Genomic DNA, 18,191 nt, shown 5'->3' with positions numbered 1-18,191 from the left:
GGAGACTGTCTGGGAATCCGTGGTGCGGTTGCCTTTTTATTATGTCGTTTCGATTTTGTTTCACAATAGATTAAATAGGACTATGGATTAAAGCATTTAATGTCAATGGCCATTCTAAGCTGAATGTACCTGCTCTCGTCAGATCGCAGAAGTTACCCAGCTTAAGGCCTCGCTAGTACCAGTGTGGGAGACTGTCTGGGAATCCGTGGTGCGCTTGACTTTTTATTATGTCGTTTAGATTTTGTTTCACAATCGATTAAAAAGGACTATGGATTAAAGCATTTAATGTCAAAGGCCATTCTAAGCTGAATGTGCCTGCTCTCGTCAGATCGCAGAAGTTACACAGCTTAAGGCCTCGCTAGTACCAGTGTGGTAGACTGTCTGGGAATCCGTGGTGCGGTTGAATTTTTATTATGTCGTTTAGATTTTGTTTCACAATCGATTAAAAAGGACTATGGATTAAAGCATTTAATGTCAATGGCCATTCTAAGCTGAATGTACCTGCTCTCATCAGATCGCAGAAGTTACACAGCTTAAGGCCTCGCTAGTACCAGTGTGGGAGACTGTCTGGGAATCCGTGGTGCGGTTGACTTTTTATTATGTCGTTTAGATTTTGTTTCACAATAGATTAAATAGGACTATGGATTAAAGCATTTAGCGTCAATGGCCATTCTAAGCTGAATGTGCCTGCTCTCGTCAGAACGCAGAAGTTACACAGCTTAACGTCTCGCTAGTACCAGTGTGGGAGACTGTCTGGGAATCCGTGGTGCGGTTGACATTTTATTATGTCGTTTAGATTTTGTTTCACAATAGATTAAATAGGACTATGGATTAAAGCATTTAACGTCAATGGCCATTCTAAGCTGAATGTGCCTGCTCTCGTCAGATCACAGAAGATACACAGCTTAAGGCCTCGCTAGTACCAGTGTGGGAGACTGTCTGGGAATCCGTGGTGCGGTTGTCTTTTTATTATGTCGTTTAGATTTTGTTTCACAATCGATTAAAAAGGACTATGGATTAAAGCATTTAATGTCAATGGCCATTCTAAGATGAATGTGCCTGCTCTCGTCAGATCGCAGAACTTACACAGCTTAAGGCCTCGCTAGTACCAGTGTGGGAGACTGTCTGGGAATCCGTGGTGCGGTTGACTTTTTATTATGTCGTTTAGATTTTGTTTCACAATCGATTAAAAAGGACTATGGATTAAAGCATTTAGTGTCAATGGCCATTCTAAGCTAAATGTGCCTGCTCTCGTTAGATCGCAGAAGTTACACAGCTTAACGCCTCGCAAGTACGAGTGTGGGAGACTGTCTGGGAATCCGTGGTGCGGTTGAATTTTTATTATGTCGTTTTGATTTTGTTTCACAATCGATTAAAAAGGACTATGGATTAAAGCATTTAATGTCAATGGCCATTCTAAGCTGAATGTCCCTGCTCTCGTCAGATCGCAGAAGTTACACAGCTTAAGGCCTTGCTAGTACCAGTGTGGGAGACTGTCTGGGAATCCGTGGTGCGGTTGACTTTTTATTATGTTGTTTAGATTTTGTTTCACAATCGATTAAAAAGGACTATGGATTAAAGCATTTAATGTCAATGGCCATTCTAAGCTGAATGTGCCTGCTCTCGTCAGACTGCAGAAGTTACACAGCTTAAGGCCTCGCTAGTACCAGTGTGGGAGACTGTCTGGGAATCCGTGGTGCGGTTGACTTTTTATTATGTCGTTTAGATTTTGTTTCACAATCGATTAAAAAGGACTATGGATTAAAGCATTTAATGTCAATGGCCATTCTAAGCTGAATGTGTCTGCTCTCGTCAGATCGCAGAAGTTACACAGCTTAAGGCCTCGCTAGTACCAGTGTGGGAGACTGTCTGGGAATCCGTGGTGCGGTTGACTTTTTATTATGTCGTTTAGATTTTGTTTCACAATCGATTAAAAAGGACTATGGATTAAAGCATTTAATGTCAATGGCCATTCTAAGCTGGATGTGCCTGCTCTCGTCAGATCGCAGAAGTTACACAGCTTAATCCCTCGCTAGTACCAGTGTGGGAGACTGTCTGGGAATCCGTGGTGCGGTTGACTTTTTATTATGTCGTTTAGATTTTGTTTCACAATCGATTAAAAAGGACTATGGATTAAAGCATTCAATGTCAATGGCCATTCTAAGCTGAATGTCCCTGCTCTCGTCAGATCGCAGAAGTTACACAGATTAAGGCCTCGCTAGTACCAGTGTGGGAGACTGTCTGGGAATCCGTGGTGCGGTTGACTTTTTATTATGTCGTTTAGATTTTGTTTCACAATCGATTAAAAAGGACTATGGATTAAAGCATTTAAAGTCAATGGCCATTCTAAGCTGAATGTGCCTGCGCTCGTCAGATCGCAGAAGTTACACAGCTTAAGGCCTCGCTAGTACCAGTGTGGGAGACTGTCTGGGAATCCGTGGTGCGGTTGACTTTTTATTATGTCGTTTAGATTTTGTTTCACAATCGATTAAAAATGACTATGGATTAAAGCATTTAATGTCAATGGCCATTCTAAGCTGAATGTGCCTGCTTTCGTCAGATCGCAGAAGTTATACAGCTTAAGGCCTCGCTAGTACCAGTGTGGAAGAATGTCTGGGAATCCGTGGTGCGGTTGACTTTTTATTATGGCGTTTAGATTTTGTTTCACAATAGATTAAATAGGACTATGGATTAAAGCATTTAACGTCAATGGCCATTCTAAGCTGAATGTGCCTGCTCTCGTCAGAACGCAGAAGTTACACAGCTTAAGGCCTCGCTAGTACCAGTGTGGTAGACTGTCTGGGAATCCGTGGTGCGGTTGACTTTTTATTATGTCGTTTAGATTTTGTTTCACAATCGATTAAAAAGGACTATGGATTAAAGCATTTAATGTCAATGGCCATTCTAAGCTGAATGTCCCTGCTCTCGTCAGATCGCAGACGTTACACAGCTTAAGGCCTCGCTAGTACCAGTGTGGGAGACTGTCTGGGAATCCGTGGTGCGGTTGACTTTTTATTATGTCGTTTAGATTTTGTTTCACAATCGATTAAAAAGGACTATGGATTAAAGCATTTAATGTCAATGGCCATTCTAAGCTGGATGTGCCTGCTGTCGTCAGATCGCAGAAGTTACACAGCTTAAGGCCTCGCTAGTACCAGTGTGGGAGACTGTCTGGGAATCCGTGGTGCGGTTGACTTTTTATTATGTCGTTTAGATTTTGTTTCACAATCGATTAAAAAGGACTATGGATTAAAGCATTTAATGTCAATGGCCATTCTAAGCTGAATGTGCCTGCTCTCGTCAGATCGCAGAAGTTACACAGCTTAAGGCCTCGCTAGTACCAGTGTGGGAGACTGTCTGGGAATCAGTGGTGCGGTTGACTTTTTATTATGTCATTTAGATTTTGTTTCACAATCGATTAAAAAGGACTATGGATTAAAGCATTTAATGTCAATGGCCATTCTAAGCTGAATGTGCCTGCTCTCGTCAGATCGCAGAAGTTACACAGCTTAAGGCCTCGCTAGTACCAGTGTGGGAGACTGTCTGGGAATCCGTGGTGAAGTTGACTTTTTATTATGTCGTTTAGATTTTGTTTCACAATAGATTAAATAGGACTATGGATTAAAGCATTTAACGTCAATGGCCATTCTAAGCTGAATGTGCCTGCTCTCGTCAGAACGCAGAAGTTACACAGCTTAAGGCCTCGCTAGTACCAGTGTGGGAGACTGTCTGGGAATCCGTGGTGCGGTTGAATTTTTATTATGTCGTTTAGATTTTGTTTCACAATCGATTAAAAAGGACTATGGATTAAAGCATTTAATGTCAATGGCCATTCTAAGCTGAATGTGCCTGCTCTCGTCAGATCGCAGAAGTTACACAGCTTAACGCCTCGATAGTACCAGTGTGGGAGACTGTCTGGGAATCCGTGGTGCGGTTGACTTTTTATTATGTCGTTTAGATTTTGTTTCACAATAGATTAAATAGGACTATGGATTAATTTTTTTAATGTCAATGGCCATTCTAAGCTGAATGTGCCTGCTCTCGTCAGATCGCAGAAGTTACACAGCTTAAGGCCTCGCTAGTACCATTGTGGGAGACTGTCTGGGAATCCGTGGTGCGGTTGAATTTTTATTATGTCGTTTAGATTTTGTTTCACAATCGATTAAAAAGGACTATGGATTAAAGCATTTAATGTCAATGGCCATTCTAAGCTGAATGTCCCTGCTCTCGTCAGATCGCAGAAGTTACACAGCTTAAGGCCTCGCTAGTACCAGTGTGGGAGACTGTCTGAGAATCCGTGGTGCGGTTGACTTTTTATTATGTCGTTTAGATTTTGTTTCACAATCGATTAAAAAGGACTATGGATTAAAGCATTTAATGTTAATGGCCATTCTAAGCTGAATGTGCCTGCTCTCGTCAGATCGCAGAAGTTACACAGCTTAAGGCCTCGCTAGTACCAGTGTGGGAGACTGTCTGGGAATCCATGGTGCGGTTGAATTTTTATTATGTCGTTTAGATTTTGTTTCACAATCGATTAAAAAGGACTATGGATTTAAGCTTTTAATGTCAATGGCCATTCTAAGCTGAATGTGCCTGCTCTCGTCAGATCGCAGAAGTTACACAGCTTAAAGCCTCGCTAGTACCAGTGTGGGAGACTGTCTGGGAATCCGTGGTGCGGTTGACTTTTTATTATGTCGTTTAGATTTTGTTTCACAATAGATTAAATAGGACTATGGATTAAATCATTTAACGTCAATGGCCATTCTAAGCTGAATGTGTCTGCTCTCGTCAGATCGCAGAAGTTACACAGCTTAAGGCCTCGCTAGTACTAGTGTGGGAGACTGTCTGGGAATCCGTGGTGCGTTTGAATTTTTATTATGTCGTTTAGATTTTGTTTCACAATCGATTAAAAAGGACTATGGATTAAAGCATTTAATGTCAATGGCCATTCTAAGCTGAATGTCCCTGCTCTCGTCAGATCGCAGAAGTTACACAGCTTAATGCCTCGCTAGTACCAGTGTGGGAGACTGTCTGGGAATCCGTGGTGCGGCTGACTTTTTATTATGTCGTTTAGATTTTGTTTCACAATCGATTAAAAAGGACTATGGATTAAAGCATTTAAAGTCAATGGTCATTCTAAGCTGGATGTGCCTGCTCTCGTTAGATCGCAGAAGTTACACAGCTTAACGCCTCGCTAGTACCAGTGTGGGAGACTGTCTGGGAATCAGTGGTGCGGTTCACTTTTTATTATGTCGTTTAGATTTTGTTTCACAATCGATTAAAAAGGACTATGGATTAAAGTATTTAATGTCAATGGCCATTCTAAGCTGAATGTGCCTGCTTTCGTCTGATCGCAGAAGTTACACAGCTTAAGGCCTCGCTAGTACCAGTGTGGGAGACTGTCTGGGAATCCGTGGTGCTGTTGAATTTTTATTATGTCGTTTAGATTTTGTTTCACAATCGATTAAAAAGGACTATGGATTAAAGCATTTAATGTCAATGGCCATTCTAAGCTGAATGTCCCTGCTCTCGTCAGATCGCAGAAGTTACACAGCTTAAGGCCTCGCTAGTACCAGTGTGGGAGACTGTCTGGGAATCCGTGGTACGGTTGACTTTTTATTATGTTGTTTAGATTTTGTTTCACAATAGATTAAATAGGACTATGGATTAAGGCTTTTAATGTCAATGGCCATTCTAAGCTGAATGTGCCTGCTCTCGTCAGATCGCAGAAGTTACACAGCTTAAGGCCTCGCTAGTACCAGTGTGGGAGACTGTCTGGGAATCCGTGGTGCGGTTGACTTTTTATTATGTCGTTTAGATTTTGTTTCACAATAGATTAAATAGGACTATGGATTAAAGCATTTAACGTCAATGGCCATTCTAAGCTGAATGTGCCTGCTCTCGTCAGATCGCAGAAGTTACACAGCTTAAGGCCTCGCTAGTACCAGTGTGGGAGACTGTCTGGGAATCCGTGGTGCGGTTGCCTTTTTATTATGCCGTTTAGATTTTGTTTCACAATAGATTAAATAGGACTATGGATTAAATCATTTAACATCAATGGCCATTCTAAGCTGAATGTGCCTGCTCTCGTCAGATCGCAGAAGTTACACAGCTTAAGGCCTCGCTAGTACCAGTGTGGGAGACTGTCTGGGAATCCGTGGTGCGGTTGAATTTTTATTATGTCGTTTAGATTTTGTTTCACAATCGATTAAAAAGGACTATTGATTACAGCATTTAATGTCAATGGCCATTCTAAGCTGAATGTCCCTGCTCTCGTCAGATCGCAGAAGTTACACAGCTTAATGCCTCGCTAGTACCAGTGTGGGAGACTGTCTGGGAATCCGTGGTGCGGTTGACTTTTTATTATGTCGTTTAGATTTTGTTTCACAATCGATTAAAAAGGACTATGGATTAAAGTATTTAATGTCAATGGCCATTCTAAGCTGAATGTGCCTGCTTTCGTCAGATCGCAGAAGTTACACAGCTTAAGGCCTCGCTAGTACCAGTGTGGGAGACTGTCTGGGAATCCGTGGTGCGGTTGACCTTTTATTATGTCGTTTAGATTTTGTTTCACAATAGATTAAATAGGACTATGGATTAAAGCATTTAACGTCAATGGCCATTCTAAGCTGAATGTGCCTGCTCTTGTCAGAACGCAGAAGTTACACAGCTTAAGGCCTCGCTAGTACCAGTGTGGGAGACTGTCTGGGAATCCGTGGTGCGGTTGACTTTTTATTATGTTGTTTAGATTTTGTTTCACAATAGATTAAATAGGACTATGGATTAAAGCATTTAAAGTCAATGGCCATTCTAAGCTGAATGTGCCTGCTCTCGTCAGATCGCAGAAGTTACACAGCTTAAGGCCTCGCTAGTACCAGTGTGGGAGACTGTCTGGGAATCCGTGGTGCGGTTGAATTTTTATTATGTCGTTTAGATTTTGTTTCACAATCGATTAAAAAGGACTATGGATTAAAGCATTTAATGTCAATGGCCATTCTAAGATGAATGTCCCTGCTCTCGTCAGATCGCAGAAGTAACACAGCTTAAGGCCCCGCTAGTACCAGTGTGGGAGACTGTCTGGGAATTCGTGGTGCGGTTGACTTTTTATTATGTCGTTTAGATTTTGTTTCATAATCGATTAAAAAGGACTATGGATTAAAGAATTTAATGTCAATGGCCATTCTAAGCTGAATGTGCCTGCTCTCGTCAGATCGCAGAAGTTACACAGCTTAAGGCCTCGCTAGTACCATTGTGGGAGACTGTCTGGGAATCAGTGGTGCAGTTGACTTTTTATTATGTTGTTTAGATTTTGTTTCACAATCGATTAAAAAGGACTATGGATTAAAGCATTTAATGTCAATGGCCATTCTAAGCTGAATGTGCCTGCTCTCGTCAGATCGCAGAAGTTACACAGCTTAAGGCCTTGCTAGTACCAGTGTGGGAGACTGTCTGGGAATCAGTGGTGCAGTTGACTTTTTATTATGTTGTTTAGATTTTGTTTCACAATCGATTAAAAAGGACTATGGATTAAAGCATTTAATGTCAATGGCCATTCTAAGCTGAATGTGCCTGCTCTCGTCAGATCGCAGAAGTTACACAGTTTAAGGCCTCACTAGTACCAGTGTGGGAGACTGTCTGGGAATCCGTGGTGCGGTTGAATTTTTATTATGTCGTTTAGATTTTGTTTCACAATCGATTAAAAAGGACTATGGATTAAAGCATTTAATGTCAATGGCCATTCTAAGCTGAATGTCCCTGCTCTCGTCAGATCGCAGAAGTTACACAGCTTAAAGGCATGGTGTTGCCCTAAAAACATGTTTTTTTTTTAAAAATTAAACATTTAGTGTGTGGGTGATTAATCATTGTTCAAATTTTTTTATTTTTTTTTGGCACGAGCCATGTAATATTATAAATTATTTCTAATTTATAATACTACCCATTTTTGGCCACTAGATGGGGCTGTTCCCAAAATTGCAGCATTGCAACATTGGGTTAAAAGCCCTCGCTCTAGTGAGCTCTCAGCATCCCCCCCTCCTTTATCCTGGCTAGTGCCGGGATAAACGAGGGGTTTGAAAGGTTTAACCTGCTACACTGCGTGTCGCCATTTTTTGAGGTAACCCACAGTGTAGTAGGTTTACATATAGTAGTAAACACACACAAACACTAACATACATTGAAATCTCTTACCTGCTCCTGCCGCCGCGGCTCCCTCTGGCCCGTCCGCTCCGTTTGCTGCCGCTGTTCCATGTGCACAAGTCCGGAAGCCGCGACCGGAAGTAGTAATATTACTGTCCGGCCGCGACTTCCGGTCCACAGGAAAATGGCGCCGGACGGCGCCAATTTCGAATAGGACTGTGTGGGAGCGGCGCATGCGCAGTTCCCACACAGACGCCGTACACGGCAGTCAATGGGACGGGAGCCGTTCGCAGTCCCTATGGGACTGTGGCTGCCGTGTTCCATGTCTGTGTGTGTCGTTAATCGGCACACACAGAAATGGAACAAAAAATGGCAGCCCCCATAGGGAAGAAAAAGTGTAAAAATAAGAAACAGTAAAACACAAACACACAAATGAATATAAACGTTTTTATTACAGCACTAACATCTTTAACATATAAAAAAATTATTTGCGATGACACTGTTCCTTTAAGGCCTCGCTAGTACTAGTGTGGGAGACTGTCTGGGAATCCGTGGTGCGGTTGACTTTTTATTATGTCGTTTAGATTTTGTTTCACAATCGATTAAAAAGGACTATAAATTAAAGCATTTAATGTCAATGGCCATTCTAAGCTGAATGTGCCTGCTCTCGTCAGATCGCAGAAGTTACACAGCTTAAGGCCTCGCTAGTATCAGTGTGGGAGACTGTCTGGGAATCCGTGGTGCGGTTGACTTTTTACTATGTTGTTTAGATTTTGTTTCACAATGGATTAAATAGGACTATGGATTAAGGCTTTTAATGTCAATGGCCATTCTAAGCTGAATGTTCCTGCTCTCGTCAGATCGCAGAAGTTACACAGCTTAAGGCCTCGCTAGTACCAGTGTGGGAGACTGTCTGGGAATCCGTGGTGCGGTTGAATTTTTATTATGTCGTTTAGATTTTGTTTCACAATCGATTAAAAAGGACTATGGATTAAAGCATTTAATGTCAATGGCCATTCTAAGCTGAATGTCCCTGCTCTCGTCAGATCGCAGAAGTTACACAGCTTAAGGCCTCGCTAGTACCAGTGTGGGAGACTGTCTGGGAATCCGTGGTGCGGTTGACTTTTTATTATGTCGTTTAGATTTTGTTTCACAATCGATTAAAAAGGACTATGGATTAAAGCATTTAATGTCAATGGCCATTATAAGCTGAATGTGCCTGCTCTCGTCAGATCGCAGAAGTTACACAGCTTAAGGCCTCGCTAGTACCAGTGTGGGAGACTGTCTGGGAATCAGTGGTGCGGTTGACTTTTTATTATGTCGTTTAGATTTTGTTTCACAATAGATTAAATAGGACTATGGATTAAAGCATTTAACGTCAATGGCCATTCTAAGCTGAATGTGCCTGCTCTCGTCAGAACGCAGAAGTTACACAGCTTAAGGCCTCGCTAGTACCAGTGTGGGAGACTGTCTGGGAATCCGTGGTGCGGTTGAATTTTTATTATGTCGTTTAGATTTTGTTTCACAATCGATTAAAAAGGACTATGGATTAAAGCTTTTAATGTCAATGGCCATTCTAAGCTGAATGTGCCTGCTCTCGTCAGATCGCAGAAGTTACACAGCTTAAGGCCTCGCTAGTACCAGTGTGGGAGACTGTCTGGGAGTCAGTGGTGCGGTTGACTTTTTATTATGTCGTTTAGATTTTGTTTCACAATCGATTAAAAAGGACTATGGATTAAAGCATTTAATGTCAATGGCCATTCTAAGCTGAATGTGCCTGCTCTCGTCAGATCGCAGAAGTTACACAGCTTAAGCCCTCGCTAGTACCAGTGTGGGAGACTGTCTGGGAATCCGTGGTGCGGTTGACTTTTTATTATGTCGTTTAGATTTTGTTTCACAATCGATTAAAAAGGACTATGGATTAAAGCATTTAACGTCAATGGCCATTCTAAGCTGAATGTGCCTGCTCTCGTCAGATCGCAGAAGTTACACAGCTTAAGGCCTCGCTAGTACCAGTGTGGGAGACTGTCTGGGAATCCGTGGTGCGGTTGACTTTATATTATGTCGTTTAGATTTTGTTTCACAATAGATTAAATAGGACTATGGATTAAAGCATTTCATGTCAATGGCCATTCTAAGCTGAATGTGCCTGCTCTCGTCAGAACGCAGAAGTTACACAGCTTAAGGCCTCGCTAGTACCAGTGTGGGAGACTGTCTGGGAATCCGTGGTGCGGTTGAATTTTTATTATGTCGTTTAGATTTTGTTTCACAATTGATTAAAAAGGACTATGGATTAAAGCATTTAATGTCATTGGCCATTCTAAGCTGAAAGTCCCTGCTCTCGACAGATTGCAGGAGTTACACAGCTTAAGGCCTCGCTAGTACCAGTGTGGGAGACTGTCTGGGAATCCGTGGTGCGGTTGATATTTTATTATGTTGTTTAGATTTTGTTTCACAATAGATTAAATAGGACTATGGATTAAGGCTTTTAATGTCAATGGCCATTCTAAGCTGAATGTGCCTGCTTTCGTCAGATCGCAGAAGTTACACAGCTTAAGGCCTCGCTAGTACCAGTGTGGGAGACTGTCTGGGAATCCGTGGTGCGGTTGAATTTTTATTATGTCGTTTAGATTTTGTTTCACAATCGATTAAAAAGGACTATGGATTAAAGCATTTAATGTCAATCGCCATTCTAAGCTGGATGTGCCTGCTCTCGTTAGATCGCAGAAGTTACACAGCTTAACGCCTCGCTAGTACCGGTGTGGGAGACTGTCTGGGAATCCGTGGTGCAGTTGACTTTTTATTATGTCGTTTAGATTTTGTTTCACAATAGATTAAATAGGACTATGGATTAAAGCATTTAACATCAATGGCCATTCTAAGCTGAATGTGCCTGCTCTCGTCAGATCGCAGAAGTTACACAGCTTAAGGCCTCGCTAGTACCAGTGTGGGAGACTGTCTGGGAATCCGTGGTGCGGTCTAATTTTTATTATGTCGTTTAGATTTTGTGTCACAATCGATTAAAAAGGACTATGGATTAAAGCATTTAATGTCAATGGACATTCTAAGCTGAATGTGCCTGCTCTCGTCAGATCGCAGAAGTTACACAGCTTAAGGCCTCTCTAGTACCAGTGTGGGAGACTGTCTGGGAATCCGGGGTGCGGTTGACTTTTTATTATGTCGTTTAGATTTTGTTTCACAATAGATTAAATAGGACTATGGATTAAAGCATTTCACGTCAATGGCCATTCTAAGCTGAATGTGCCTGCTCTCGTCAGAACGCAGAAGGTACACAGCTTAAAGCCTCGCTAGTACCAGTGTGGGAGACTGTCTGGGAATCCGTGGTGCGGTTGCATTTTTATTATGTCGTTTAGATTTTGTTTCACAATCGATTAAAAAGGACTATGGACTAAAGCATTTAATGGCAATTGCCATTCTAAGCTGAAAGTCCCTGCTCTCGTCAGATCGCAGAAGTTACACAGCTTAAGGCCTCGCTAGTACCAGTGTGGGAGACTGTCTGGGAATCCGTGGTGCGGTTGACTTTTTATTATGTTGTTTAGATTTTGTTTCACAATAGATTAAATAGGACTATGGATTAAGGCTTTTAATGTCAATGGCCATTCTAAGCTGAATGTGCCTGCTCTCGTCAGATCGCAGAAGTTACACAGCTTAAGGCCTCGCTAGTACTAGTGTGGGAGACTGTCTGGGAATCCGTGGTGCGGTTGACTTTTTATTATGTCGTTTAGATATTGTTTCACAATAGATTAAATAGGACTATGGATTAAAGCATTTAACGTCAATGGCCATTCTAAACTGAATGTGCCTGCTCTCGTCAGATCGCATAAGTTACACAGCTTAAGGCCTCGCTAGTCCCAGTGTGGGAGACTGTCTGGGAATCCGTGGTGCGGCTGAATTTTTATTATGTCGTTTAGATTTTGTTTCACAATCGATTAAAAAGGACTATGGATTAAAGCATTTAATGTCAATGGCCATTCTAAGCTGAAAGTCCCTGCTCTCGTCAGATCGCAGAAGTTACACAGCTTAAGGCCTCGCTAGTACCAGTGTGGGAGACTGTCTGGGAATCCGTGGTGCGGTTGACTTTCTTTTATGTTGTTTAGATTTTGTTTCACAATAGATTAAATAGGACTATGGATTAAGGCTTTTAATGTCAATGGCCATTCTAAGCTGAATGTGCCTGCTCTCGTCAGATCGCAGAAGTTACACAGCTTAAGGCCTCGCTAGTACCAGTGTGGGAGACTGTCTGGGAATCCGTGGTGCGGTTGACTTTTTATTATGTCGTTTAGATTTTGTTTCACAATCGATTAAAAAGGACTATGGATTAAAGCATTTAATGTAAATGGCCATTCTAAGCTGGATGTGCCTGCTCTCGGTAGATCGCAGAAGTTACACAGCTTAACGCCTCGCTAGTACCAGTGTGGGAGACTGTCTGGGAATCCGTGGTGCGGTTGACTTTTTATTATGTCGTTTAGATTTTGTTTCACAATAGATTAAATAGGACTATGGATTAAAGCATTTAACGTCAATGGCCATTCTAAGCTGAATGTGCCTGCTCTAGTCAGATCGCAGAAGTTACACAGCTTAAGGCCTCGCTAGTACCAGTGTGGGAGACTGTCTGGGAATCCGTGGTGCGGTTGACTTTTTATTATGTCGTTTAGATTTTGTTTCACAATCGATTAAAAAGGACTATGGATTAAAGCATTTTATGTCAATGGCCATTCTAAGCTGAAAGTCCCTGCTCTCGTCAGATCGCAGAAGTTACACAGCTTAAGGCCTCGCTAGTACCAGTGTGGGAGAATGTCTGGGAATCCGTGGTGCGGTTGACTTTTTATTATGTTGTTTAGATTTTGTTTCACAATAGATTAAATAGGACTATGGATTAAAGCATTTAACATCAATGGCCATTCTAAGCTGAATGTGCCTGTTCTCGTCAGATCGCAGAAGTTACACAGCTTAAGACCTCGCTAGTACCAGTGTGGGAGACTGTCTGGGAATTCGTGGTGCGGTCTAATTTTTATTATGTCGTTTAGATTTTGTTTCACAATCGATTAAAAAGGACTATGGATTAAAGCATTTAATGTCAATGGCCATTCTAAGCTGAATGTCCCTGCTCTCGTCAGATCGCAGAAGTTACACAGCTTAAGGCCTCGCTTGTGCCAGTGTGGGAGACTGTCTGGGAATCCGTGGTGCGGTTGACTTTTTATTATGTCGTTTAGATTTTGTTTCACAATCGATTAAAAAGGACTATGGATTAAAGCATTTAATGTCAATGGACATTCTAAGCTGAATGTGCCTGCTCTCGTCAGATCGCAGAAGTTACACAGCTTAAGGCCTCTCTAGTACCAGTGTGGGAGACTGTCTGGGAATCCGGGGTGCGGTTGACTTTTTATTATGTCGTTTAGATTTTGTTTCACAATAGATTAAATAGGACTATGGATTAAAGCATTTCACGTCAATGGCCATTCTAAGCTGAATGTGCCTGCTCTCGTCAGAACGCAGAAGGTACACAGCTTAAAGCCTCGCTAGTACCAGTGTGGGAGACTGTCTGGGAATCCGTGGTGCGGTTGCATTTTTATTATGTCGTTTAGATTTTGTTTCACAATCGATTAAAAAGGACTATGGATTAAAGCATTTAATGGCAATTGCCATTCTAAGCTGAAAGTCCCTGCTCTCGTCAGATCGCAGAAGTTACACAGCTTAAGGCCTCGCTAGTACCAGTGTGGGAGACTGTCTGGGAATCCGTGGTGCGGTTGACTTTTTATTATGTTGTTTAGATTTTGTTTCACAATAGATTAAATAGGACTATGGATTAAGGCTTTTAATGTCAATGGCCATTCTAAGCTGAATGTGCCTGCTCTCGTCAGATCGCAGAAGTTACACAGCTTAAGGCCTCGCTAGTACTAGTGTGGGAGACTGTCTGGGAATCCGTGGTGCGGTTGACTTTTTATTATGTCGTTTAGATTTTGTTTCAGAATAGATTAAATAGGACTATGGATTAAAGCATTTAACGTCAATGGCCATTCTAAACTGAATGTGCCTGCTCTCGTCAGATCGCAGAAGTTACACAGCTTAAGGCCTCGCTAGTACCAGTGTGGGAGACTGTCTGGGAATCCGTGGTGCGGCTGAATTTTTATTATGTCGTTTAGATTTTGTTTCACAATCGATTAAAAAGGACTATGGATTAAAGCATTTAATGTCAATGGCCATTCTAAGCTGAAAGTCCCTGCTCTCGTCAGATCGCAGAAGTTACACAGCTTAAGGCCTCGCTAGTACCAGTGTGGGAGACTGTCTGGGAATCCGTGGTGCGGTTGACTTTCTTTTATGTTGTTTAGATTTTGTTTCACAATCGATTAAAAAGGACTATGGATTAAAGCATTTAATGTCAATGGCCATTCTAAGCTGGATGTGCCTGCTCTCGGTAGATCGCAGAAGTTACACAGCTTAACGCCTCGCTAGTACCAGTGTGGGAGACTGTCTGGGAATCCGTGGTGCGGTTGACTTTTTATTATGTCGTTTAGATTTTGTTTCACAATAGATTAAATAGGACTATGGATTAAAGCATTTAACGTCAATGGCCATTCTAAGCTGAATGTGCCTGCTCTAGTCAGATCGCAGAAGTTACACAGCTTAAGGCCTCGCTAGAACCAGTGTGGGAGACTGTCTGGGAATCCGTGGTGCGGTTGACTTTTTATTATGTCGTTTAGATTTTGTTTCACAATCGATTAAAAAGGACTATGGATTAAAGCATTTTATGTCAATGGCCATTCTAAGCTGAAAGTCCCTGCTCTCGTCAGATCGCAGAAGTTACACAGCTTAAGGCCTCGCTAGTACCAGTGTGGGAGAATGTCTGGGAATCCGTGGTGCGGTTGACTTTTTATTATGTTGTTTAGATTTTGTTTCACAATAGATTAAATAGGACTATGGATTAAAGCATTTAACATCAATGGCCATTCTAAGCTGAATGTGCCTGTTCTCGTCAGATCGCAGAAGTTACACAGCTTAAGACCTCGCTAGTACCAGTGTGGGAGACTGTCTGGGAATTCGTGGTGCGGTCTAATTTTTATTATGTCGTTTAGATTTTGTTTCACAATCGATTAAAAAGGACTATGGATTAAAGCATTTAATGTCAATGGCCATTCTAAGCTGAATGTCCCTGCTCTCGTCAGATCGCAGAAGTTACACAGCTTAAGGCCTCGCTTGTGCCAGTGTGGGAGACTGTCTGGGAATCCGTGGTGCGGTTGACTTTTTATTATGTCGTTTAGATTTTGTTTCACAATCGATTAAAAAGGACTATGGATTAAAGCATTTAATGTCAATGGCCATTCTAAGCTGAATGTGCCAGCTCTCGTCAGATCGCAGAAGTTACACAGCTTAAGGCCTCGCTTGTACCAGTGTGGGAGACTGTCTGGGAATCCGTGGTGCGGTTGACTTTTTATTATGTCGTTTAGATTTTGTTTCACAATCGATTAAAAAGGACTATGGATTAAAGCATTTAATGTCAATGGCCATTCTAAGCTGAATGTCCCTGCTCTCGTCAGATCGCAGGAGTTACACAGCTTAAGGCCTCGCTAGTACCAGAGTGGGAGACTGTCTGGGAATCCGTGGTGCGGTTGACTTTTTATTATGTCGTTTAGATTTTGTTTCACAATCGATTAAAAAGGACTATGGATTAAAGCATTTAATGTCAATGGCCATTCTAAGCTGAATGTGCCTGCTCTCGTCAGATCGCAGAAGTTACACAGCTTAAGGCCTCGCTAGTACCAGTGTGGGAGACTGTCTGGGAATCCGTGGTGCGGTTGACTTTTTATTATGTCGTTTAGATTTTGTTTCACAATAGATTAAATAGGACTATGGATTAAAGCATTTAACATCAATGGCCATTCTAAGCTGAATGTGCCTGCTCTCGTCAGATCGCAGAAGTTACACAGCTTAAGGCCTCGCTAGTACCAGTGTGGGAGACTGTCTGGGAATCCGTGGTGCGGTCTAATTTTTATTATGTCGTTTAGATTTTGTTTCACAATCGATTGAAAAGGACTATGGATTAAAGCATTTAATGTCAATGGCCATTCTAAGCTGAATGTCCCTGCTCTCGTCAGATCGCAGAAGTTATACAGCTTAAGGCCTCGCTTGTACCAGTGTGGGAGACTGTCTGGGAATCCGTGGTGCGGTTGACTTTTTATTATGTCGTTTAGATTTTGTTTCACAATCGATTAAAAAGGACTATGGATTAAAGCATTTAATGTCAATGGCCATTCTAAGCTGAATGTGCCTGCTCTCGTCAGATCGCAGAAATTACACAGCTTAAGGCCTCGCTAGTACCAGTGTGGGAGACTGTCTGGGAATCCGTGGTGCGGTTGACTTTTTATTATTTCGTTTAGATTTTGTGTCACAATCGATTAAAAAGGACTATGTATTAAAGCATTTAATGTCAATGGCCATTCTCAGCTGAATGTGCCTGCTCTCGTCAGATCGCAGAAGTTACACAGCTTAAGGCCTCGCTAGTACCAGTGTGGGAGACTGTCTGGGAATCCGGGGTGCGATTGACTTTTTATTATGTCGTTTAGATTTTGTTTCACAATAGATTAAATAGGACTATGGATTAAAGCATTTCACGTCAATGGCCATTCTAAGCTGAATGTGCCTGCTCTCGTCAGAACGCAGAAGGTACACAGCTTAAAGCCTCGCTAGTACCAGTGTGGGAGACTGTCTGGGAATCCGTGGTGCGGTTGCATTTTTATTATGTCGTTTAGATTTTGTTTCACAATCGATTAAAAAGGACTATGGATTAAAGCATTTAATGGCATTTGCCATTCTAAGCTGAAAGTCCCTGCTCTCGTCAGATCGCAGAAGTTACACAGCTTAAGGCCTCGCTAGTACCAGTGTGGGAGACTGTCTGGGAATCCGTGGTGCGGTTGACTTTTTATTATGTTGTTTAGATTTTGTTTCACAATAGATTAAATAGGACTATGGATTAAGGTTTTTAATGTCAATGGCCATTCTAAGCTGAATGTGCCTGCTCTCGTCAGATCGCAGAAGTTACACAGCTTAAGGCCTCGCTAGTACCAATGTGGGAGACTGTCTGGGAATCCGTGGTGCGGTTGACTTTTTATTATGTCGTTTAGATTTTGTTTCACAATAGATTAAATAGGACTATGGATTAAAGCATTTAACGTCAATGGCCATTCTAAGCTGAATGTGCCTGCTCTCGTCAGATCGCAGAAGTTACACAGCTTAAGGCCTCGCTAGTACCAGTGTGGGAGACTGTCTGGGAATCCGTGGTGCGGTTGAATTTTTATTATGTCGTTTAGATTTTGTTTCACAATCGATTAAAAAGGACTATGGATTAAAGCATTTAATGTCAATGGCCATTCTAAGCTGAAAGTCCCTGCTCTCGTCAGATCGCAGAAGTTACACAGCTTAAGGCCTCGCTAGTACCAGTGTGGGAGACTGTCTGGGAATCCGTGGTGCGGTTGACTTTTTATTATGTTGTTTAGATTTTGTTTCACAATAGATTAAATAGGACTATGGATTAAGGCTTTTAATGTCAATGGCCATTCTAAGCTGAATGTGCCTGCTCTCGTCAGATCGCAGAAGTTACACAGCTTAAGGCCTCGCTAGTACAAGTGTGGGAGACTGTCTGGGAATCCGTGGTGCGGTTGACTTTTTATTATGTCGTTTAGATTTTGTTTCACAATCGATTAAAAAGGACTATGGATTAAAGCATTTAATGTCAATGGCCATTCTAAGCTGGATGTGCCTGCTCTCGTTAGATCGCAGTAGTTACACAGCTTAACGCCTCGCTAGTACCAGTGTGGGAGACTGTCTGGGAATCCGTGGTGCAGTTGACTTTTTATTATGTCGTTTAGATTTTGTTTCACAATAGATTAAATAGGACTATGGATTAAAGCATTTAACGTCAATGGCCATTCTAAGCTGAATGTGCCTGCTCTAGTCAGATCGCAGAAGTTACACAGCTTAAGGCCTCGCTAGTACCAGTGTGGGAGACTGTCTGGGAATCCGTGGTGCGGTTGACTTTT

At 42.0% G+C, this 18,191-nt stretch overlaps 79 pseudogenes; all 79 read left to right on the top strand.

The window, feature by feature from the left end:
* Nucleotides 1-101: 101 nt before the first annotated feature.
* On the top strand, nt 102-220 carry LOC142737107 (5S ribosomal RNA; annotated as a pseudogene).
* A 67-nt stretch (nt 221-287) lies between these two features.
* On the top strand, nt 288-406 carry LOC142706229 (5S ribosomal RNA; annotated as a pseudogene).
* Nucleotides 407-473: 67 nt separating this feature from the next.
* Nucleotides 474-592, top strand: LOC142731450 (5S ribosomal RNA; annotated as a pseudogene).
* A 67-nt stretch (nt 593-659) lies between these two features.
* LOC142696131 (5S ribosomal RNA) lies at nt 660-778 on the top strand (annotated as a pseudogene).
* A 67-nt stretch (nt 779-845) lies between these two features.
* LOC142696220 (5S ribosomal RNA) lies at nt 846-964 on the top strand (annotated as a pseudogene).
* Nucleotides 965-1,031: 67 nt separating this feature from the next.
* On the top strand, nt 1,032-1,150 carry LOC142677481 (5S ribosomal RNA; annotated as a pseudogene).
* A 253-nt stretch (nt 1,151-1,403) lies between these two features.
* LOC142736186 (5S ribosomal RNA) lies at nt 1,404-1,522 on the top strand (annotated as a pseudogene).
* Nucleotides 1,523-1,589: 67 nt separating this feature from the next.
* Nucleotides 1,590-1,708, top strand: LOC142737969 (5S ribosomal RNA; annotated as a pseudogene).
* A 67-nt stretch (nt 1,709-1,775) lies between these two features.
* LOC142736293 (5S ribosomal RNA) lies at nt 1,776-1,894 on the top strand (annotated as a pseudogene).
* Nucleotides 1,895-1,961: 67 nt separating this feature from the next.
* Nucleotides 1,962-2,080, top strand: LOC142704544 (5S ribosomal RNA; annotated as a pseudogene).
* Nucleotides 2,081-2,147: 67 nt separating this feature from the next.
* LOC142737862 (5S ribosomal RNA) lies at nt 2,148-2,266 on the top strand (annotated as a pseudogene).
* Nucleotides 2,267-2,333: 67 nt separating this feature from the next.
* LOC142737645 (5S ribosomal RNA) lies at nt 2,334-2,452 on the top strand (annotated as a pseudogene).
* A 253-nt stretch (nt 2,453-2,705) lies between these two features.
* On the top strand, nt 2,706-2,824 carry LOC142730809 (5S ribosomal RNA; annotated as a pseudogene).
* Nucleotides 2,825-2,891: 67 nt separating this feature from the next.
* Nucleotides 2,892-3,010, top strand: LOC142737231 (5S ribosomal RNA; annotated as a pseudogene).
* A 67-nt stretch (nt 3,011-3,077) lies between these two features.
* Nucleotides 3,078-3,196, top strand: LOC142682934 (5S ribosomal RNA; annotated as a pseudogene).
* A 67-nt stretch (nt 3,197-3,263) lies between these two features.
* Nucleotides 3,264-3,382, top strand: LOC142735809 (5S ribosomal RNA; annotated as a pseudogene).
* Nucleotides 3,383-3,449: 67 nt separating this feature from the next.
* On the top strand, nt 3,450-3,568 carry LOC142737795 (5S ribosomal RNA; annotated as a pseudogene).
* Nucleotides 3,569-3,635: 67 nt separating this feature from the next.
* LOC142734991 (5S ribosomal RNA) lies at nt 3,636-3,754 on the top strand (annotated as a pseudogene).
* A 67-nt stretch (nt 3,755-3,821) lies between these two features.
* Nucleotides 3,822-3,940, top strand: LOC142667319 (5S ribosomal RNA; annotated as a pseudogene).
* Nucleotides 3,941-4,007: 67 nt separating this feature from the next.
* On the top strand, nt 4,008-4,126 carry LOC142737489 (5S ribosomal RNA; annotated as a pseudogene).
* Nucleotides 4,127-4,193: 67 nt separating this feature from the next.
* Nucleotides 4,194-4,312, top strand: LOC142737518 (5S ribosomal RNA; annotated as a pseudogene).
* A 67-nt stretch (nt 4,313-4,379) lies between these two features.
* On the top strand, nt 4,380-4,498 carry LOC142699150 (5S ribosomal RNA; annotated as a pseudogene).
* Nucleotides 4,499-4,565: 67 nt separating this feature from the next.
* On the top strand, nt 4,566-4,684 carry LOC142737981 (5S ribosomal RNA; annotated as a pseudogene).
* Nucleotides 4,685-4,751: 67 nt separating this feature from the next.
* On the top strand, nt 4,752-4,870 carry LOC142697528 (5S ribosomal RNA; annotated as a pseudogene).
* A 67-nt stretch (nt 4,871-4,937) lies between these two features.
* LOC142707342 (5S ribosomal RNA) lies at nt 4,938-5,056 on the top strand (annotated as a pseudogene).
* Nucleotides 5,057-5,309: 253 nt separating this feature from the next.
* Nucleotides 5,310-5,428, top strand: LOC142735795 (5S ribosomal RNA; annotated as a pseudogene).
* Nucleotides 5,429-5,495: 67 nt separating this feature from the next.
* On the top strand, nt 5,496-5,614 carry LOC142737085 (5S ribosomal RNA; annotated as a pseudogene).
* A 67-nt stretch (nt 5,615-5,681) lies between these two features.
* LOC142666018 (5S ribosomal RNA) lies at nt 5,682-5,800 on the top strand (annotated as a pseudogene).
* A 67-nt stretch (nt 5,801-5,867) lies between these two features.
* Nucleotides 5,868-5,986, top strand: LOC142735624 (5S ribosomal RNA; annotated as a pseudogene).
* Nucleotides 5,987-6,053: 67 nt separating this feature from the next.
* Nucleotides 6,054-6,172, top strand: LOC142736317 (5S ribosomal RNA; annotated as a pseudogene).
* Nucleotides 6,173-6,239: 67 nt separating this feature from the next.
* On the top strand, nt 6,240-6,358 carry LOC142676096 (5S ribosomal RNA; annotated as a pseudogene).
* A 67-nt stretch (nt 6,359-6,425) lies between these two features.
* Nucleotides 6,426-6,544, top strand: LOC142735521 (5S ribosomal RNA; annotated as a pseudogene).
* A 67-nt stretch (nt 6,545-6,611) lies between these two features.
* LOC142735843 (5S ribosomal RNA) lies at nt 6,612-6,730 on the top strand (annotated as a pseudogene).
* Nucleotides 6,731-6,797: 67 nt separating this feature from the next.
* LOC142736507 (5S ribosomal RNA) lies at nt 6,798-6,916 on the top strand (annotated as a pseudogene).
* A 67-nt stretch (nt 6,917-6,983) lies between these two features.
* On the top strand, nt 6,984-7,102 carry LOC142683963 (5S ribosomal RNA; annotated as a pseudogene).
* Nucleotides 7,103-7,169: 67 nt separating this feature from the next.
* On the top strand, nt 7,170-7,288 carry LOC142736825 (5S ribosomal RNA; annotated as a pseudogene).
* Nucleotides 7,289-7,355: 67 nt separating this feature from the next.
* LOC142737837 (5S ribosomal RNA) lies at nt 7,356-7,474 on the top strand (annotated as a pseudogene).
* A 67-nt stretch (nt 7,475-7,541) lies between these two features.
* Nucleotides 7,542-7,660, top strand: LOC142671117 (5S ribosomal RNA; annotated as a pseudogene).
* A 1,109-nt stretch (nt 7,661-8,769) lies between these two features.
* On the top strand, nt 8,770-8,888 carry LOC142736222 (5S ribosomal RNA; annotated as a pseudogene).
* A 67-nt stretch (nt 8,889-8,955) lies between these two features.
* On the top strand, nt 8,956-9,074 carry LOC142736787 (5S ribosomal RNA; annotated as a pseudogene).
* A 67-nt stretch (nt 9,075-9,141) lies between these two features.
* LOC142725798 (5S ribosomal RNA) lies at nt 9,142-9,260 on the top strand (annotated as a pseudogene).
* Nucleotides 9,261-9,327: 67 nt separating this feature from the next.
* Nucleotides 9,328-9,446, top strand: LOC142690543 (5S ribosomal RNA; annotated as a pseudogene).
* Nucleotides 9,447-9,513: 67 nt separating this feature from the next.
* On the top strand, nt 9,514-9,632 carry LOC142734980 (5S ribosomal RNA; annotated as a pseudogene).
* Nucleotides 9,633-9,699: 67 nt separating this feature from the next.
* Nucleotides 9,700-9,818, top strand: LOC142737385 (5S ribosomal RNA; annotated as a pseudogene).
* Nucleotides 9,819-9,885: 67 nt separating this feature from the next.
* LOC142737804 (5S ribosomal RNA) lies at nt 9,886-10,004 on the top strand (annotated as a pseudogene).
* A 67-nt stretch (nt 10,005-10,071) lies between these two features.
* On the top strand, nt 10,072-10,190 carry LOC142665961 (5S ribosomal RNA; annotated as a pseudogene).
* Nucleotides 10,191-10,257: 67 nt separating this feature from the next.
* Nucleotides 10,258-10,376, top strand: LOC142734969 (5S ribosomal RNA; annotated as a pseudogene).
* A 253-nt stretch (nt 10,377-10,629) lies between these two features.
* Nucleotides 10,630-10,748, top strand: LOC142672400 (5S ribosomal RNA; annotated as a pseudogene).
* A 67-nt stretch (nt 10,749-10,815) lies between these two features.
* LOC142693401 (5S ribosomal RNA) lies at nt 10,816-10,934 on the top strand (annotated as a pseudogene).
* Nucleotides 10,935-11,001: 67 nt separating this feature from the next.
* Nucleotides 11,002-11,120, top strand: LOC142698040 (5S ribosomal RNA; annotated as a pseudogene).
* Nucleotides 11,121-11,187: 67 nt separating this feature from the next.
* LOC142687239 (5S ribosomal RNA) lies at nt 11,188-11,306 on the top strand (annotated as a pseudogene).
* A 253-nt stretch (nt 11,307-11,559) lies between these two features.
* On the top strand, nt 11,560-11,678 carry LOC142735605 (5S ribosomal RNA; annotated as a pseudogene).
* Nucleotides 11,679-11,745: 67 nt separating this feature from the next.
* Nucleotides 11,746-11,864, top strand: LOC142735916 (5S ribosomal RNA; annotated as a pseudogene).
* A 253-nt stretch (nt 11,865-12,117) lies between these two features.
* On the top strand, nt 12,118-12,236 carry LOC142716279 (5S ribosomal RNA; annotated as a pseudogene).
* Nucleotides 12,237-12,303: 67 nt separating this feature from the next.
* On the top strand, nt 12,304-12,422 carry LOC142665910 (5S ribosomal RNA; annotated as a pseudogene).
* Nucleotides 12,423-12,675: 253 nt separating this feature from the next.
* On the top strand, nt 12,676-12,794 carry LOC142738000 (5S ribosomal RNA; annotated as a pseudogene).
* A 67-nt stretch (nt 12,795-12,861) lies between these two features.
* LOC142669992 (5S ribosomal RNA) lies at nt 12,862-12,980 on the top strand (annotated as a pseudogene).
* Nucleotides 12,981-13,233: 253 nt separating this feature from the next.
* On the top strand, nt 13,234-13,352 carry LOC142689414 (5S ribosomal RNA; annotated as a pseudogene).
* Nucleotides 13,353-13,419: 67 nt separating this feature from the next.
* Nucleotides 13,420-13,538, top strand: LOC142687228 (5S ribosomal RNA; annotated as a pseudogene).
* Nucleotides 13,539-13,791: 253 nt separating this feature from the next.
* On the top strand, nt 13,792-13,910 carry LOC142735604 (5S ribosomal RNA; annotated as a pseudogene).
* A 67-nt stretch (nt 13,911-13,977) lies between these two features.
* Nucleotides 13,978-14,096, top strand: LOC142735904 (5S ribosomal RNA; annotated as a pseudogene).
* A 67-nt stretch (nt 14,097-14,163) lies between these two features.
* LOC142707879 (5S ribosomal RNA) lies at nt 14,164-14,282 on the top strand (annotated as a pseudogene).
* Nucleotides 14,283-14,349: 67 nt separating this feature from the next.
* Nucleotides 14,350-14,468, top strand: LOC142716257 (5S ribosomal RNA; annotated as a pseudogene).
* A 439-nt stretch (nt 14,469-14,907) lies between these two features.
* On the top strand, nt 14,908-15,026 carry LOC142669981 (5S ribosomal RNA; annotated as a pseudogene).
* A 253-nt stretch (nt 15,027-15,279) lies between these two features.
* LOC142689403 (5S ribosomal RNA) lies at nt 15,280-15,398 on the top strand (annotated as a pseudogene).
* A 67-nt stretch (nt 15,399-15,465) lies between these two features.
* On the top strand, nt 15,466-15,584 carry LOC142671108 (5S ribosomal RNA; annotated as a pseudogene).
* A 67-nt stretch (nt 15,585-15,651) lies between these two features.
* On the top strand, nt 15,652-15,770 carry LOC142736076 (5S ribosomal RNA; annotated as a pseudogene).
* A 67-nt stretch (nt 15,771-15,837) lies between these two features.
* On the top strand, nt 15,838-15,956 carry LOC142665858 (5S ribosomal RNA; annotated as a pseudogene).
* A 67-nt stretch (nt 15,957-16,023) lies between these two features.
* LOC142698032 (5S ribosomal RNA) lies at nt 16,024-16,142 on the top strand (annotated as a pseudogene).
* Nucleotides 16,143-16,209: 67 nt separating this feature from the next.
* Nucleotides 16,210-16,328, top strand: LOC142736730 (5S ribosomal RNA; annotated as a pseudogene).
* Nucleotides 16,329-16,395: 67 nt separating this feature from the next.
* Nucleotides 16,396-16,514, top strand: LOC142736973 (5S ribosomal RNA; annotated as a pseudogene).
* Nucleotides 16,515-16,581: 67 nt separating this feature from the next.
* LOC142735934 (5S ribosomal RNA) lies at nt 16,582-16,700 on the top strand (annotated as a pseudogene).
* Nucleotides 16,701-16,953: 253 nt separating this feature from the next.
* On the top strand, nt 16,954-17,072 carry LOC142665661 (5S ribosomal RNA; annotated as a pseudogene).
* A 67-nt stretch (nt 17,073-17,139) lies between these two features.
* LOC142725251 (5S ribosomal RNA) lies at nt 17,140-17,258 on the top strand (annotated as a pseudogene).
* A 67-nt stretch (nt 17,259-17,325) lies between these two features.
* On the top strand, nt 17,326-17,444 carry LOC142736506 (5S ribosomal RNA; annotated as a pseudogene).
* Nucleotides 17,445-17,511: 67 nt separating this feature from the next.
* On the top strand, nt 17,512-17,630 carry LOC142716246 (5S ribosomal RNA; annotated as a pseudogene).
* Nucleotides 17,631-17,697: 67 nt separating this feature from the next.
* On the top strand, nt 17,698-17,816 carry LOC142736201 (5S ribosomal RNA; annotated as a pseudogene).
* Nucleotides 17,817-17,883: 67 nt separating this feature from the next.
* Nucleotides 17,884-18,002, top strand: LOC142698601 (5S ribosomal RNA; annotated as a pseudogene).
* Nucleotides 18,003-18,069: 67 nt separating this feature from the next.
* LOC142737999 (5S ribosomal RNA) lies at nt 18,070-18,188 on the top strand (annotated as a pseudogene).
* The last annotated feature ends 3 nt before the right edge of the window (nt 18,189-18,191 follow it).

The sequence above is a fragment of the Rhinoderma darwinii genome, chromosome 1 (genome assembly GCF_050947455.1).
Source record: "Rhinoderma darwinii isolate aRhiDar2 chromosome 1, aRhiDar2.hap1, whole genome shotgun sequence".
Lineage (NCBI taxonomy): Eukaryota > Metazoa > Chordata > Amphibia > Anura > Rhinodermatidae > Rhinoderma > Rhinoderma darwinii.
The sequence above is the reverse complement of the archived record's forward strand: the minus strand, read 5'-3'. Positions and strand labels throughout refer to the sequence as shown.